Source organism: Rhinatrema bivittatum, chromosome 1 (genome assembly GCF_901001135.1).
Source record: "Rhinatrema bivittatum chromosome 1, aRhiBiv1.1, whole genome shotgun sequence".
NCBI classification, from domain to species: domain Eukaryota; kingdom Metazoa; phylum Chordata; class Amphibia; order Gymnophiona; family Rhinatrematidae; genus Rhinatrema; species Rhinatrema bivittatum.
Genome location: NC_042615.1, coordinates 651,666,663 through 651,684,013, shown reverse-complemented (window position 1 = coordinate 651,684,013; position 17,351 = coordinate 651,666,663). Strand labels below are relative to the sequence as shown.

The 17,351-nt window shown below is 47.4% G+C and overlaps 1 protein-coding gene across 2 annotated transcripts in view; it reads right to left on the bottom strand.

Annotated features, from left to right (window-relative positions):
• Positions 1–17,351, bottom strand: part of TTC37 (tetratricopeptide repeat domain 37) — a 539,154-nt gene that overhangs the window by 281,367 nt on the left and 240,436 nt on the right. The gene's annotated exons all lie outside the window — the stretch shown is intronic.

The window sequence follows — 17,351 nt, the reverse complement described above, 5'->3', positions numbered from 1 at the left end:
CGAGATAGCAGAGAGCACAGAAGAGGACACATAGGCGCCCTTGCCCACAGCACCACTTCCAGGGTAGCTGCCATCAACCCGAGTACATGTAGGTAGGACCACACCGTTGGGCTTATAGTGTTCATCAACTGACACACTTGAGACATCAGTTTCTGGATCCGAACTTCCGGTAGGAAAACTCTGTCCTGAGCCGTGCTGAACTGTACCCCCAGATTCTCCAATGACTGGGATGGTTGAGGATTGCTCTTGGTCAGGTTCACCACCCAACCGAGCTCCTGCAATAAGGAGATCATCTTGTGTGTCACCAGGCGGCTCTCTTCCTGAGACTTGGCTCAAATCAGCCAGCCATCCAAATATGGGTGCACCAGGATTCCTTATTTTTGCAAGGTTGCTGCTACCACCACCATAATCTTGGGAAATGTTCTGGAAGTGGTGGTTAGACTAAAAGGCAGCGCCCAAAAAATGATAATGGCACCTCAACACCACAAAGAATGGAAAGCATTGGTGTTCCAATCGGATGGGAATATGAAGGTAAACCTCTGACAGATCCAAGGAGATCAGAAATTCCCACGATTGCACCACCATAATTACTGAGCATAAGATTTCCATTCGAAAATGAGACACCTTCAAGTGACCATTGCTCCTGTTGAGATCCAAGATGGGTCAAAAGGAGCCCTCCTGCTTGGGCACAACAAAATAAATGGAATAGCACCCTATACTTTGAGATGTGGGTACCAGAACCACAGCCTTCAGTCTGGGGAGCCTTTGAAACATGAACTTCACTGCCTGCTTCTTCTGCGGGGAGTGGCAAGGGGACACCATGAACATGTCCTAAGGAACACTGTGAAATTCCAGCGCAAACCCTTTGCGTATCACCTCCAGGACCCACTGGCCTAACATGATCTCTCTGTCTTTTATCGGAGGTGGGTCAATATGTTCCATTTCCAGTTCCAGAAAGTGAGTTGACAAACCTTCATTGGGAAGTTCGGGAAGTTACATCACCTAAGCCCACTCCTCTCTTGGGCTGCCGGGGATGAAAGAACTGAGCCCTATTGAAAGGCCAAGTCCGCTTAGAGGTCCATCCCTCTGTAGGGCCGAAAATGCCTGGAACCCTGGAAACAACTCCTCATACTAAAGGGGCGCTGTAACTGTAACTTATCCACCAGCAAGCAAGGCACCCGAGACTCGCTCCACTAACTGGCCAGTTTCTCCAACTAGCTCCCAAACAAAAGCAAGCCTTTAAAGGGCATCTTGGTACCTCAGCTGGATCCTGGGGATATAGGCCTGCCAATGTCTGACCCCCTTTAAAATATGCCTTTGGTGCATCCCATTACAGATCAATCAATTCAGGGATGGAATCCATCACCGGGAAAAAAAACCCAAAAGGTTTTATGTAAGGAAACCAAAATAGGATTCTTCCTTGGCTCTAACATAGCATTCAAACCAGGAACACCCAACTGTTTCAAGGTCTAGGAAATCAGGGCAGACAGTTCATCTCTATGAAAGAACCTCAACATGGTTCGATACGGTTCCAGCCCTGGAGGAATTTCCCCATCTTCCAGGGAATCAGGATCAACCTCATCATCAGTGCCATCCGGATCCTGTCAGGAACATCCAGAGGAAGCTGAGGCGAGCCCCAATGCTTAAGCATAGGCCCAGAAGAGGGAGAAGCCACTGGCTGAGGGGAGAAGTGGAGGACTGCGCCTGAAGAAAGGCTTGTAAGCCTTGAAAAATTCCACCCAAGAAAAAGCAGCCAGGCCCAGACCAAGCCTAGAAGGAACTGGAGCTGGTCCCACAGAACTGCCATCACCAGCGGAGGAGCCAGTCAAGAGAGAATCAAGATCTGGCGTTCCCCCAATCAAGGCTGTGACCAACCCATCATCAGAATGGGAAGAGTCAGGCTTAGCAAAATCTAAGGAAGACAGCTCTCTCTGAATGTCTGAGCAGCGCTGACAGGTTAGAAGCCAGATCAGGCTGAGAATCCCTAATATGACAAGCAACAAAAATAGGAAGGCGCTTAGGCTTCTGGCTTACCGGCACCATTGCTGCAGTAAATGTGTGTCGGAACGGTTCGCGCTCAAAAATGAAATACGCCTGAGTCGGGTGACGTCACAGGGAGGAATGGCAGCCTGAGAAGGGAGCTCCCGAGCACCCCGAGCTAACATTTGAGCGAATCGCCCTCCATCCCCTCCTTTAGGTGGAAATAAAGAGTTGTGCAACCTTGCTTGACACTCATCCACATGACTTCTAGAAGAAAAAGCATGGATCTCAGCAGATACTCATATCTTAAAGGCGGAGAGGAAGCGGGAGGCCTGCCAGAAGAAGAAGAAATGGTGATGGTGGGACTAACAGAAAATGAAGAGTTGTTAACATCAGAAGATCAGGGCTCGCAATCCTCCTCGATGCCAACCAGAATTGAATTTCGCAAATGGTTCACAGACCTATGTGCAGATATGAAAGCTAATAAGCATGAAATGTTGGATAAAATCGCAGAACTGAGGGAAGAAATGGCAGAGATCGGACATCCGGTCAATGAATGAGATGTAAGATTGGATGCACAGACAGAAAAGATCAAGAAAATACAGTCCCATTGTGAAAAGATCTCTAAATCGGAGTTTGAATTAACTCTTAAACTTGAGGACACAAACTCCGACGAAGGCCTATACTATCCTTATGCCAATTTTTTCTATCGCAACCAGGCGAGAGTGCTCAAATAATCCTTGACTTGCTGATCGAACTTGAGAGGGCACACTGGACCCTGGGAACCTGGCAAGGGAACCAGCTGAGAGATATAATAGCCTGCTTCCTTCGATACCCAGTTAAAGAAAAATTTTACAAGTTGCAAGGAAGCAGAAATCGTGGGAATGGGAGTCACATTCGATCTCAGTGTTTACTGACCTCTCTCCAGGAACCCTTAAGTGCCGACAAGAATATCAGCATATCACTTCGCTGTTAAGGCAGGAAAACATTCGATACCGCTGGCTCTTTCCAACAGGGATTTCAATATCTATAAAGGGAATCACTTCCAAAGCTGTAACCCCTTCAGAAGCGGCCACCATTTTACAGTCAGCAGGTTTCCCCATAAAACCAACAGCGGCAGTGGAGTCACGAGACAAGCACGAGCACCCGTGCTGGCAAAGAGTGGAGAAGGGAGGCCATCGTCTTCGCCGGCACACAGAGTCGGCCTCGCATCAAATGCTGAAGGGGCAGGGGTGAAGTGACGTTAGCAAGACTGAGAAACCAGAAAGCCTGAGGATCCAGGCAATGCTCCAGTAATACAGTTTTTGACGTGGATGACTGTTCACACAGATGGCAAAGACAATTGTTTGAAATTGTTTACAAGTTTAATACGTTGGACTTTTATTAGTTCGCATAAGGTCAGTTGGCAAGGGAGGGAGAGCGGAGGGAGTCATATCTGCTGCCCGGGTGTTTGTTAGGGGCTGATGTTCACTCCCGGTCATACACGGACTTCTCCTGCATAGGCAGGAATGTCATAGGTATATGGCATTTGAGACAGGGGAAGGGGAGAGGGAGGAGGGCAGGGAAAGAGATGGGAGAGGAAGGAGGGAAGATTGGGGAAGGGGTGGGGGGAGAGGAGAGAAAGGCCGAAGGCATTCATGGTACAGATGCTGGGAAAGGTAGTTTAAGAGAGTTGCAGCTTTCATCACAAACGGGGAAGAGGTATGGGGTGCAATCTCTGGATGGGGATTTAATGAAGGGAAATTGCGTAGTTACTATGTGGGTGCTTTCTTATAGAGGGAGGAGTCTCAATTTACAATAGAATATGAATGATGGCATTACAGTTGCTATTTTTAAACGTTAAAGGTCTCAATATCCCGCGCAAATGACACCTTCTCAAACAAGACATACTGTCTAATGCAGCTATGATTATTTGTTTACAAGAGACACATATTAAGACGTCGTTATGAGCACTTATGGCCTGGCCGTGTTTTGCATATAAATTCTTTTCCGCCGCGAACAAGGCCAATAAATATACTGGTGTGAGCATACTCTTCAAACAGGGTCAGGATTATAAAAAATGCAAACATATAGATGATGAACATGGAAGGTATATACTGGTTAAATTTGAATTGAGGGGGGGGGGGGGGGAAATCACATTAGTAAACATCTACACTCCAAACAATAATCAATAAGGATTTTTTGAACAGATAGACCAACTAATACAAAAGGAAGGGGACGGGAACTTAATAATAACAGGAGATTTTAATTTGACCATTAACCCTGATCTAGATAACTCGGGAAGGAGCAGAAAGGGGAATGGCCCAGCTAGGAGGTTGAAAACTTTCATGAAAAAGTGGCGCCAAAGAAATCCAGCCGGTAAAAATTACACCTTTTTTTCCACACCACACAGCTCCTACTCAAGGATTATTTTCTAGTAGATAAGCTGCTGGCGGGCAGAGTCACACAGATATATATTGATGCTATAACGTGGCCGGATGATGCACCTGGTGGCATGACGGTGGGACTCTCCAGAAAAGAGCTGGGATTCCGCCCATGGAAACTGAATGACACCCTCCTTTTTGATGAAGGGTTTTGTACTTCTCTGCAAAAGGAGATTGAGTATTTGCACATCAATGAAGGTGACCCCGCAGTGGTGTGGGAGTGTTTGAAGGCAGAATTGAGAGGTCAATTTATCTCCCGAGGAGTTCATTGCAAGAAAATTAGCCAGAGGGTTAAACAAAAAGTGTTAGAGGAAATAGAGACATTATCAGAGTCCCACAAACATACATTATCCAAGACCACCTATGCAAAATTGCAGAAAGCTAGAGCTGAGCTCCAGGGTATGGCTGATGCAGAATTAACTGCCAAATTATCACTAGTTACGCAGGAAAAATTTGAGTGGGGGAATAGATCAGGACGATTCCTTGCCAGGTACCTGAAACAAAAGGTAATGCAAAACTAAATCTCAGAAATTGAAGGCCCTGATGGTCAAATGATTACTTCTCCCCCTGATATCCGGCAGAGATTTCAACAATTTTATGGAGCGCTCTATTCTGAAACTGCTGGTATATCAGAGGAGCAAATTGACCATTATCTAGATGAAAGTCATCGCCCCTCTCTCACAGAAGAGGAACGAGATCTCTTGGATAAAGAAATCTCCCTTATGGAAATCCAGTACACCATTAAAGACCTGAAAGCTAACAAGGCTCCCGGATTGGATGGCTACACACCACAATTTTATAAGAAATTGGCACCTTCTCTGGCGCCTCCTTTAACTCTGTTATTTAACTCCCTGAGAGAGGGTCATCCTTTGGGAATACGGGCAAATGTAGCCGGCATTACCATTTTGGGTAAACCGGGGTGGGATTTAAAGAAATGTGGCTCATACCGCCCTATTTCCCTCATTAATGTGAATCTTAAGCTCCTAGTCAAAATTATGGTGACACGCCTGAATAGGATCATAGCCCGATTAATCAATACAGATGAGGCCGGCTTTATTCCGGGCAGAATGGCTGCTAATATCCAAAAAATAGTAAATATAGTGGAAAGTACTAGAGCAAAGGGAATATCGACAGTTTTAATGTCAGTCGAGGCAGAAAAGGCCTTTGACATGATACATTGGCAGTTCCTTTTTAGCACTATGAAGGCAATGAATTTCGGCCCTTATTTCCTTAATTGGTTGAAACAGTTATAAACCGATCCACAGGCAAGGGTAAAAGTCAACGGGACATTCACAGAGCCATTCTCCATCAATAGGGGTACAAGGCAGGGATGCCCTCTCTTGCCATTATTATTCGCACTCTTTTTAGAACCATTAGCGACTCAAGTTCAGAATAGCAGGCTGATTAGGGGGTTTATCATCGGTGAGCGAGAATACAAAATGGCTATGTTCGCTGATGACATACTTTTCATGTTTACAAACCCGGCCCAGTCCCTACAGGCAGCTTTGGATACATTGCAGACATTCCAGGGGGGGTAATCAGGATTTAAGCTCAATGTGGAGAAATTAGAAATTTTAAATGTGTCCGTTCCAGAGAGAGAACTTTCGGTATTAAAAACATCCTTCCCCTTCAAGTGGGCCACTAAGAAAATCAAATATCTGGGAGTATATATAAGTAATAATATTGATGAATTATTCCACCTGAACTATCCCCCACTCATTCAAAAAATATTTAGGGATCTGGATCGATGGGCCGAATTACATATATCCTGGTTTGGGAGAATATCCTCCATAAATATGAATGTCCTGCCTCATTTAGGGTATTTATTTCAGGCGCTTCCGATCCACATTCCCTCAGCCATGTTCAAGAATTGGCAACAACGGATTTTTTCATATATTTGGAAACGAAGACCTCCCAGAGTGTCTCATGCTGTAATGTATAGACCCAAGCTCCGTGGAGGTTTAGGGGTCCCCAACTTAAGTTGGTACCTTATGGCCACCCAAACGAGAGCTATATTTAATTGGCACAGAAATGGAGAACAAAAACAGTGGGTAGATATAGAACAGCTACTGATTGGAAAAATACCACTTAGGTCTTTAATATAACAGCCCAGAGGCACTTGGCATCCGTTGCTCTACATATCGACTGCTACTAATAACACTTTAAAGGTATGGGAGAAGTGCGTTAGTAGGAAACCGGAGATATTTTTACAGCTCCAAAGCTTATACTAACACACAATTTCCTGCAGGGAGTCAATCTAAGACTTTTAAACAGTGGGCAGGTAAAGGATTAAACTATATTGGGAAAATGTGGGACAGAGGGGCAGTGACTGCTTTCTCAATGCTACAAGAAAAATTTCAGTTACCAGCGGGGAATGTCTTCTCCTATCTCCAAGTCCGCCACTTTATTCAGGGAGAAAATATGGGGCAAGACCTAGCTGCTGGTAAGACCCAAGTTGAAAACTGGTGCGATCAGGTTGACAGCATTAAATGGGCAATATCACAAGTCAACAATTTTATCTATAAAGACCCCATGTAGAAACCAGCATTTATGAAGGCTTGGGAGATGGATTTGGGCACCTCGATTTCAGAGGACACATGGGACTCTATTTTTCTATGTACAAAAAAGAGCTCCCCGTTCTCTTCCCTAGGGGAGAGAATAGTTATACCACTCAAGTGGTACCTGACTCCTGCATGCCTCCATAACTTTAACTCATCTAGTGACCCCAGATGCTGGAAAGGATGTGGCCAGACAGGAACATTTTACCGTATGTGGTGGGCATGCCCTAGGATAGTTGCCTATTGGCAGTCAATTAATGCTATAATACAGCAGGTTAGTGGAGATAATGTCTCTGTCTCCAGAGATTGCCCTTTTGAACCTGCCCCTGGATATCCCACATGACAAGGGGAAAATCACACTTCTTATAATTTTTGCAGCACGATGTGAGCTAGCAGGGGTCTGGAGATCCAGCACCTTGCCCACACTAGCCAGTCTCAGGCCCAGATTGTCAAAGCTTTGCTCCTTTCAAGTAAAGGCTGCTCCCAATCAGAAGAAACAAGGGTTGTGGAGACCCTTACAAGTATGGCTAGAACAAGGTGGTGAGTCATAGGGAATGAATGCAGTACAACCATAATTTACAATGTTCTCATTTATTATATAGGAAATAAAAAAAAAAGTCTTGTACTGCTCAAATTAATTTACTACCTCCCAGCATAGTACGTTACGGAAGGGGGGTGGGAGGGGGGAGTAGGGGAGGCTCTACAGATTTAAAGATTTGCATACACAAATCTTTATACCTATGCAGACATTCTATGATGTTAGTGTATGATTATTATGTAAATGTTTAACATACCATGTTTATCACGCTGTGTTTAGCAATTGTTTAACAAACAAAAACAACAAATATTGTGTAATGTGACATGTGAAAAGATTTAATAAAATATAAATTAAAAAAAAAATGAAATGCACCCAAAAAATAAGCGCCTAGAAGAAAGCACGGCAAGGTGCATGCACAACCTGTGTGCCAAGTTAAGCGTGTAAAAATGTTTCTGCTTGTAAAAAGCACACCCAAAAACAGAGAACACAATGCGTGCTCAGAGCCGACACTGCACACACCGACAGCCTACAGAGGGCAGCAGAGCTTGCACAAGAGTGTGCGAAAACGGTCACTGCCGCCTACCATGTAGCATGCAAGAAAAAAGCAGAATTGCTTCCCTGTAACAGATGTTCTCCTAGGAGAGCACGATGTTAGTCCTCACATGTGGGTGACATAATAAGATGGAGCCCAGCATGGAAAACTTTTGTCAAAGTTTCTAGAACTTTAAGTATAATTATAATTAATAGCCATTAATGGCTATTATTTGACTGGCACACTGAGCATGCCTCTATCCACGCATTTATGTGGGGTCCCTCTTCAGTCTCGTAACATAGAATTCACTAGCAAAAAAATAAAATAAAACATAGGAGAACCCAACTCTGCGGGGTGGCGGGCGGGTTTCCTAAGGACTAACATCCTGCTGTACTAGGAGAATACCTGTTACAAGTAAGCAACTCTGCTTTCTCCTAGGATAAGCAAGATGATAGTCCTCACATTTGTTTGAATACCAAGCTACAGTCTGCTCCCAGATAAAAGAGGGACCAACACCCCTAACTGGGTGCCAACAGGGCAGAATAAGCTATGGTGCTGTTGGTAACAGACGGAGGCAGCCTGAACCCTAACAGTGGGCTTGAGGCAGGGAGTTGTGTTTAAACCTGGAAAAGGTTGCAAAGAACAAACTGGCCGAAGCTACTATCCTGATGACCATCCTTGTCCAAGCAGTAATGGACAGCGAACGTGTGTAGAGAGCTCAAGGTTGCAATCCTGCAGATTTCGACAACAGGGATTGCCCGTGAGCCACTGACACTGCCATAGTCCTCACAGAGTGAGCTTTGACTCAGCCTCCCAGCTGAAGGCCCGCTTATGTATAGCAGAAGGAAATAGAATCAGCTAGCCAGTTGGATAGAGTTTGTTTACCCACCGCAATCTATTCTTATTGAAAGATATGAATAGTTGAGTGGATTGTCTGTGGCCTGCTCTGCGTTCCAAGTAGAAGGCTAGGGCACTCTTACAATCCAGCGTGTGGAAGGCCCACTCACCCTGGTGAGAATGGAGCCTTGGAAAAAAGGTGGGCAGAATAATGGACTGACTGAGGTGAAAATCAGTCACCACACCTTAGGTAGGAACTTAGGATGTGTACAGAGCTCCACCCTATCATAAAAGAATTTTGTGGAGGGCGTGCTCAAAGGGATAGTGCATGAGCCGCACTAACACAAGTTTGAGGTCCCAGGACACAACAGGAGGCCAAATGGGGGGGGGGGGGCTTCAGTTGAAGCAAGCCCCACATAAAGTGATCTACTATGGGCTGAACAGAAATAGGTGTGCCCACTACATCTTGATGCAAAGCACTAATCACATTCAGGTGGACCCTGACCAGAAAGGTGCCACAAATAGTCCAAGAACCTAGGGGTGGGGCAGGTGAATGGATCTAAACCATGTCCCTCACACCAGTCAGAAAATCTCCACTTCAGTTGGTAAGACTTCCTGGTGAAAGGCTTCCTGGAAGCTACCAGCACCTGAGACACGTCAGAGAGGTCCAGGGGTTGCAGGACTAGGCACTCAACATCTAGGCCCATCAGGGCTAATGCTTGGAGGTTTGGATGGCGCAGTCTGCCCTGATCTTGTGTTATCAGATCGGGTGAGGTTCCCAGAGTGATGGGCTCCCTGACAGGTCCTGAAGGAGTGGAACCCAAACCTGTCTGGGCCTGTTCAGCACCAGAAGAATTATGGTCCCCTGGTCCTGCTGGAGCTTCAAGAGAGTCTTCCTGACCAGCGGAAGAGGAGGATATGCGTACAGGAGACCTGTGCCCCAGTGTTGGGCAAAGGTGTCTGAGGCTGGAAGTCCGTCCTGGATAGGGAGCAGAAGTTGCTCCCCTTGAGGTTGGAGGGGGAGGGCAAAGAAATCCACATCTGGAGTTCCCCACTGGACCACCACTGCCAGATTTAAGGACCACTTGTGTGGCCGAAATGTACGGTTCAGGCAGTCCGCCAGTACGCTCATTTCTCTGGCCAGAAACATTGCTCTCAGGGACATGCCCTGTGACAGAACCCAGGACCAAATTTGTACTGACTCCTGCCAAGGGAGGAGGGAACCCAAGCCTCCTTGTTTGTTGATGTACCACAATGCTACCTGGTTGTCTGTCCAAATCAGGATTGCTTTGTGAGGCAGTTGGTCCCGAAACGCCCAAAGAGCGTAACAAATTGCCTGAAGCTGCAAGGTTATCTGACAGAGAGATTCCTGAGCCATCCACTGACCCTGCATGTGTAGACTGACCACATGCCCCCCCCCCCCCAACCATGGGGGGAGGCAATGGTGGTAAGTACTACCCTGAGGCGGGGTGGCCTGAAAAGGGGTCCCCTGCTCCAAATATGAGATATTCTCCCACCAGGACAGGGAGACCTGCAGAGGTCCTGGGACATTTGTAGCCTTTGCGATCGTAATGTTCACTGCACTCTGCGCATGCAGAGGCGGGCCAATGGAATGACATGGACAGAGGCAACCATGTGGCCCAAGAGACGAAGCAGCAGATGAGCGGGAACCTGATGACTGCTGCGCACCAAGCCAGCCAGAGATGAGAGAGCAGGAGCCCTATCTCAAGGCAGAAATGCTTTGGCATGAACCGTGTGCAGTCTGGCTCTTATGAAGTCCAGATGGTGCAACGGGCAGAGGTGGGACTTGGTGGGTAATTGATAACAAACCTCAGGGATTGCAGCATCTGGATAGCCAGATGTACAGAGCATAGTGCCCCCTGTTGGGAGGTGCTCTTGATCAGCCAGTCATCCACGTAGGGGAACACATGCACCCTCTGATGCCTGAGGTGCGCCCCCCACCACTGCCAGGCACTTGGTGAAAATCCGAGGGGCTGAAGCCAGGCCAAACGGCAGTATTCGATACTGGTAGTGAGCCTCTCCTACCACAAAGCAAAGATACTTCCTGTGGCTCGGGAAGATTGCAATATGGATGTAGGCACCCTTCAGGTTGAGGAAGCAGAGCCAGTCTCCTCTGCTGAAGAGGGGGATCAGGGTGCCCAGAGAGACCATTTTGAACTTTTCCCTTTGCAGGAATTTGTTCAATGCTCTGAGATCGAGAATGGGTGTAGTCCCCAGTTCTTTGGTATCAGGAAATACCTTTTATAGAACTCTTGGCCCTGTTGGCAGAAGGGACCGGGTTCTACCGCTCCTGCCATTATAAGGGCAGAGAGCTCTCTCAAAAGTATTTCCTGCTAGGCAGACGAGCCCCACAACAGACATGGGGGAAAATGCACAGGGACATCCCTGAAATTCAGCCAATAACCTTAGCATATGATTGTGAGAACCCAATGGTCCGACATAACAAGGGGCCAGCGGTGGGTGAAGCAAAGTAGCCTGCCCCCTACTGGGGGGGCTGGATGCCAGGGTTATGGTGGGCTGACTCACGGTCCTTCACCCTCACCTCAATCAAAACCCCATAGGGAGGCTCTAATGGGGGGCTGGCTGGGGCTTGGGGTCCACTGTTGGCGAGGACGACCCCTGGAACTAGCATGGGGTGTACACTCCTGAGAGGCAGGAGGGAAATGTTTCCTTTGGCGGTAGAAGGACTTCCTCGAATTCTGCTGTGAGGACATCCTGGCGGAAGATGGCAGGTCGGAAGCACTAGCCGATAGCTGTTGAAGGGTCTCATAGTGGTCCTTCAATTGGGCTACCGCATCCCTGACCTTGTCCCTGAAGAGATTCTCTCCCATGCAGGGCAGATTAGTCAGCTTCTCTTGGACCTACGGGCAGAGGTCCGAGGCTCAGAGCCAGGCCATTCTACGAGTGCCAATACCCACTGCAGCCACCCTCGCCGCTGTCTCGAAGATATCGTAGGTGGATCTTACCTCATGTTTGCCCATCTCTAGATCCTGTTGCATCACAGCACAGAACACATCTAGTTGTTGTTGTTGTTGTTGTGACAGGCGATCCGAAAACTCCTGGCCCTGTTTCCACAGGTTCCAGCTATACTGGGTCATATACAATTGGTAGGAGACAATGCGGGTGATGAGCATAGCACCCTGAAATACCTTCCTACCTAGGGCATCCAGCTCCCTGTGATCCTGGACCAGAGGGGCGGAGGCATGGGTGAGGGAGCGCTTGGCTTTTTTGAGAGAGACTACCACCACTGATTGGTAAGGGAGATGGAGTCTCTCAAATCCCAAAGCCTATTGGACCAAGTAGATGTCATCCACCTTCCTATTTACTGCAGGAACTGACACTGGATGCTCTCAGATTCTCAGGAGAAGCTTTTTAAAAATATCGTGGACTGGGTTGGCTACTATTTCCTTTGTGGCATCAACAAACTGGAGAACTTCCAGCATCTTATGTCAAGCGTCCTCCTCTGTGAGGTGCTGGAAAGAGATGGCTTTGGCCATGGCCCTGACGAAACCAGCAAAGGAGAAATCTTCTGGGGGAGAACTATGCCTTTCATCTAGCAGCGAAGGTTCCGACAGGATATCCCCGAGTCCTCAGAGGAAGACTCCGAGATATCCCCTACCCAGGGATCATATGGGCCCTCTTCCTCGCTAAGGTCCCTGGGGTGGCCTGCTCAGGTGAGCCTTGTCCAAGCCCCTCAGTGTGAGCACCAGGTGCACCAGTGGCCTTGAGGGCACCGATGGCAGTGGGGGTCCCAATGGCCCGGGTAAGGCCTTGGGAAACTGAATCCTCAGTACCAAAGGAGCCGATGTCACTGGTGGCTTCAGTGAATCCTCCTCGGAGGAGGACCCAACGATGGGAATCGCTCTAGAGGGGGGCATCGGTGGCTGTTGGGGCATTGTGGAACCCGTTGGCACCGGTTGCATTGGAAGGACACAGAGAAGGACGTGCACACGCTTGAGCAGGGGCGCCAACAGCGCTGATGCAATTTCTGACACTGGTATGGGAGCCAGTGCCGGGGGTGGTTTCAAGCCCCGCAGGGCTCGGAGCACCGCACTCTGCGGTCCAGCGCCTCTTGGAAGTCCAGTAAAGTTAGGACTGATGGAGAGAGACGAGGAGGCTCAGTGCCCAGCACCAATATCTGTGGGGAATGCCTGGGACTCACAGATGTGTCGGAGGATGGGGCCTCCTCACCATGGGGTTACTTCGGTGGCGGCATGGCAGTAGTCTGTGCCACACCAGAACTGGGGCCATGTGCCGATGGCGACCGGTGACTGTTTGCGCAGGACTTCCCGCGATGCTCAGCCTGGTCTTTCCCTGGTTCCGAGAAAGCTAAAGATCCTGATGTTTTTGAGAGTGCTGACATCAGAGAGGGCCTATCAGCGGCACCTCTTTCCCTGGACAAACCTGCTGGTGGAGTAGATAGGGACAAAGTATCCATCGGTTCCCCTCGGCCTCCAGGGGTCAACGTCTCCGATGCTGGCATGGACAGAGTGGACTTTTGGAACCAAATTCACTGTAAGAGTGTCCCTTCCACTCGCTCTCCCTACTCCCCTGGCCAGTTTGCCCTCTCAGGCCCCAACTCCTCCACCTGGCAATATCTCTCCCCTTCTCCTCTAGGCTCAACCCTTTCCACTCTATTGCTAGTCCCAGACTTTGACCCCGTTCTCAGTACTGCCTCTCACACAGGCTCCCTCTCTGTCCCTCCCTCTCTCACACATATGCTCCCTCTCTCTAATACACATACACACATCCTCATACAGGCTCCCTCACATACACAATCCCTTCACACAAGCTAGCACCCTCACATACACACAATCCCTTTTTCATACACATGAGCTCCCAATCTCTCACACACACACACACACACACACACACATTCCTTCACAATCTCCTCATATAGGCTCCCTCTCTCTGAAACCCACACTCAAGCATCCCCCCAGCCCCCTTCTTTTACCTCCCATGCTCTCTCTCACCCTCCTGTGCTGTCACCCTCCCCTCCCCTCACATAGGCTCCCTCTCTGAAAACTACAATCATCCCCCTCACTCCCCCTCTTACCATCCTCCCCCACACCCCCTCTTCCTCTCTCACACACACTCATTCTCTCTCATCGGCATCCCCTTCCCCTCATATAGGCTCCCTCTCTCTGAAACCCACACTCAAGCATCCCCCACCCACCTTCTCTTACCTCCCATGCTCTCTCTCACACCCTCTTGCTCTCTCTCACCTTCCCCACACCCCTCTCACCAACCATGCCCTCTCTCATACCCTCCTGCTCTCTCTCACCTTCCCCACCCCCTCACCAACCATGCTCTCTATCACCCTCCTGCTCTCTCACACACACATTCTCTCTCACCGGCATGTCGCGGGACGCGCTCCGTTTGCGACGAAGATGAAGGCCCAGGCGAGCCGTTCGTGGCGCACGGGGACCTTCCCTTATCGCCACGAACAGAGCGTCAGGCCTTCATCTTCGCCGTGAACGGAGCACATCCCATGTGCCGCGGGACGAGCTCCGTTCCGGGCATGCCAGGGTCTCCTCTGCTATTTTCTGCTGTGCTGAGATGCCCCCTCTCTCGCGATGGCCACTGTCCATGCGCTTCCGGTTTTGGAGGGAGGAAATAGGCGAGGCAACGGTGAAAATCTGCGGGAAGGGTGACGAGGGAGGAAATCTGCAAGGTGAGAGAGGAAATCTGCGGGAAGGGGGAATTCTGCGCAAATTCTGCATTCCGCAGTAGTGCAGAATTCCCCCAGGAGTAAAGAACTACCAGTCTCTGGTAATGTGGATCCACTCTTTGTAAAGCATTCATTCTAGCTTTTTTGGCACCCTCTATAAAATCTAAAATTTGACCTGTCTTCTGGAAGTCTCTGTGCTTTTGATTCATCTAGACTCATATCTAATCTTTCAAGTATCTCACCAAATAAACTCTCTTTGCAAGATATTTTGTAGAGATATAATATGGAGCAAGAACCAGCAGCCTAATGCCTGAGTCACAGAAGTATAGTTCCTAACACACTAGTGATCTTGAAGAACAAATAAATTCACCAGCCTTGTTAGAATGATAAGCAGCTGTGGATTCAAGCTGTACCATCTGTTCTCCATCAAAAAGCTGCTGATTTCTGCTTAATAGGGCTCTTGCCACACTATTAGTGCATATATCATTCACACAAATAGTTGAAGAAAAAATGTGAAAATTCTTCATGTGCGCCTCCTTCCGCAGGAGTAGATTTCCTGCTCAGTGGCGAGAATCTGATACCAACCTATGTTTTCTGAAATAGACTTTACCTGTAAACTGTAGAGGAGCTAATCTTGAAAATATTATACATTTATAGCCAGTTTCAAGGAAGGTCTATTCTGAAAAAGTGTTTCATCTCCAGTTTTGCACAGAGTGGAACAGCACAAGTTCTGCATAGAGTGGAACAGCTTTCTGTGTCCATCTCGGAACTGAACCCAGTCAGCAGAATTTTCCATACATAAATTTCAACTAGTGAAACAGACTGATTGCAGAGACCTATTGCTCAGAATTTTTTTTTTACTACCTCTCCTGATCTACAGACTATTGTTGGAGGAAAATCAGGACATGAAGATTGAGTGCCATTTAAATACATATTTATCTTTTTCTTTAAAGGTTGAAATGCTTTATTTATTTATGAACTTTTATTTACCGAAGTTTGTAAAACACATCACGCCGGTTTACAATGAACTGAAAAGAACAGTAAGTTACAATGAACGGGGAAAGGGGAAGGGGGCAGGCTAGAAAAGGAGGCAGAGAAGGGAACGAGAGAGACTAAGAGGGAGAAATAAAGGAATGCAGAAAGGAAAAACAATTGGAACTGAAACCAGATTAAGTGGTTATAAAAAACTGCGATTATCATATACCAATATAGAGGATAGATAATTCAAACTATGAGAAACAATTGAAGGCTATATACAATGAAGGCTGTGTACAATTAAGGGCTGAGTACAAGTAATACTTATGGACTCTACAAGGCAATTATACAATGTTTAGGATTCTTAAGAATGCAGGGGAGAAAAAAACCCAGAGGCAAGAATGCTACAGTAATCGCGTTGCCTTTTTTGTTGCTTTAACCTAGCACTTCGAAAGTTTATTATATGTGGCTGTGCAGAACCTGCAGCTGCTCAAGCTGTTCTCAAGGTGGCAGCATTCCAAATAACAGGAGAAACTGCGAGCTGTTCTCTCTCTGATTATGTCTTTGTGAGTTTAAAATATACTTCTGCACTAAGTTCAGACTAAGATTCCAGACAGTAAGCTTGCTCTATTTGATTTACACTCTGTTGTATCATTGTGTTTGCAAGCTGAACATTATGTACTGTCAGATATTGCTGCTTTTTAAAGGGTCACAGAGAGCACAGCAACAGCTGCACTCGGATATGTGAAATGGCACATGGAAATCCTCAGAAAATATCTCCTAGTCTTAGAAAAACACTTTCAATCCACACTGGAAGTAACTTTTACCTTTCCTTTTTATCATAGCCTGTCTGTCTGATCTTATCCAGCTGAAAGCTCTGGTTCTTTTTCTGCCTTTAAATAGATTAAAGGTGATATGAACAATAAAAGTGTTACATTCTCTCCTTGGCAACTGTTTTTTATTGCTCAACCTATTACCACATTCAAGGGATGGAAGCCATTGAGTTAGTGGGCTTGCTTTGAGTTCTGAGGAGACAGTGATCTTTCAAACAGCAGCTTTGCTGCAAGGCTTATCAATTGCAGAAAGCTTAGCCTTCAACCAGCATTTCAGCTCAGAAACGGTGGTGCGCACTGTTAGCTTGGATTTGGATGCGCGTTTTCGACCCACTTGCTTTACCCCTTGGGGTAATAGCGTGTTGAAAACACACGGCCAACCCCCCCCCCCCCAAACTAATAGTGCCCGCAACATGCAAATACATGTTGATGGCCCTATTAGTTATTCCCGCGCGATACAGAAAGTAAAATTTGCAGCCAAGCCGCACATTTTACTTTCAGAAATTAACGCCTGACTTAAGTTCAGCCAACACTGGGAAAGTGTACAGAAAAGCAGTAAAAACTGCTTTTCTATACACCCTCCGACTTAATATCATAGTGATATTAAATCGGAGGCCCCAAAAGTAAAAAAAATTTAAAATTAAAAAAAAAAATGTAAAAATCTCCCCATGGCCCGCAGTCGGAAGACAGACCCTCAATTTAGCCAGCGTCCATTTTCTGAACCCGTGGCTGTCAGGAGGATCGAGAACAGACGCCGGAAAAATTGAGCGTCAGCTGTCAAACCTGCTGATAGCCGCCACTCCTGTCAAAAAAGAGGCACTAGGGACGCACTAGTGTCCCTAGTGCCTCTTTTTACCGCGGGCCCTCATTTGCATCTTCTTCCCTCCTGAATCGCGCGCACAGGAGAGTGGCCTGGGCGCTCGCCCGCTCTCCCGCGACTTTTACTGAATCGGCCTGAAAGTAAGCAGACTGTCCTTTTTTAG